Source organism: Palaemon carinicauda, chromosome 29 (genome assembly GCF_036898095.1).
Source record: "Palaemon carinicauda isolate YSFRI2023 chromosome 29, ASM3689809v2, whole genome shotgun sequence".
Classification (NCBI taxonomy): Eukaryota; Metazoa; Arthropoda; class Malacostraca; order Decapoda; family Palaemonidae; genus Palaemon; species Palaemon carinicauda.
In genome coordinates, this window is record NC_090753.1 from 72,116,598 (window position 1) to 72,117,019 (window position 422).

Genomic DNA, 422 nt, shown 5'->3' on the forward strand with positions numbered 1-422 from the left:
AGCAATAATAGTGAGCCAAAAATAGAGAGCAAGAATAGAAAGCAAAAATAGAGAGCAATAATAGAGAGCAAGAGTCGAGAGCAAAAATAGAGATCAATAATAGAGAGCAAGAATAGAAAACAAAAATAGAGAACAATAATAGAGAGCAAAAATAAAGAGCAATAATAGAGAGCAATAATAGAGAGCAATAATAAAGAGTAATAATAGAGAGCAAAACAAGAGAGCATTAATAGAAAGCAACAAAGAGAGAAAAAAAAGAGCAATAAAATGAGCAAAAAAGAGAGCAATAATAGTGAGCAAAATGAGAGCAAAAAAGAGAGCAAAAAGAGAGCAATAATAGTGAACAAATGAGAGCAAAAATAGAGAGCAATAAGAGGAGGAATGCAATTCAGAGAGGGATTTCGAGCGAGGCTATTTATAGA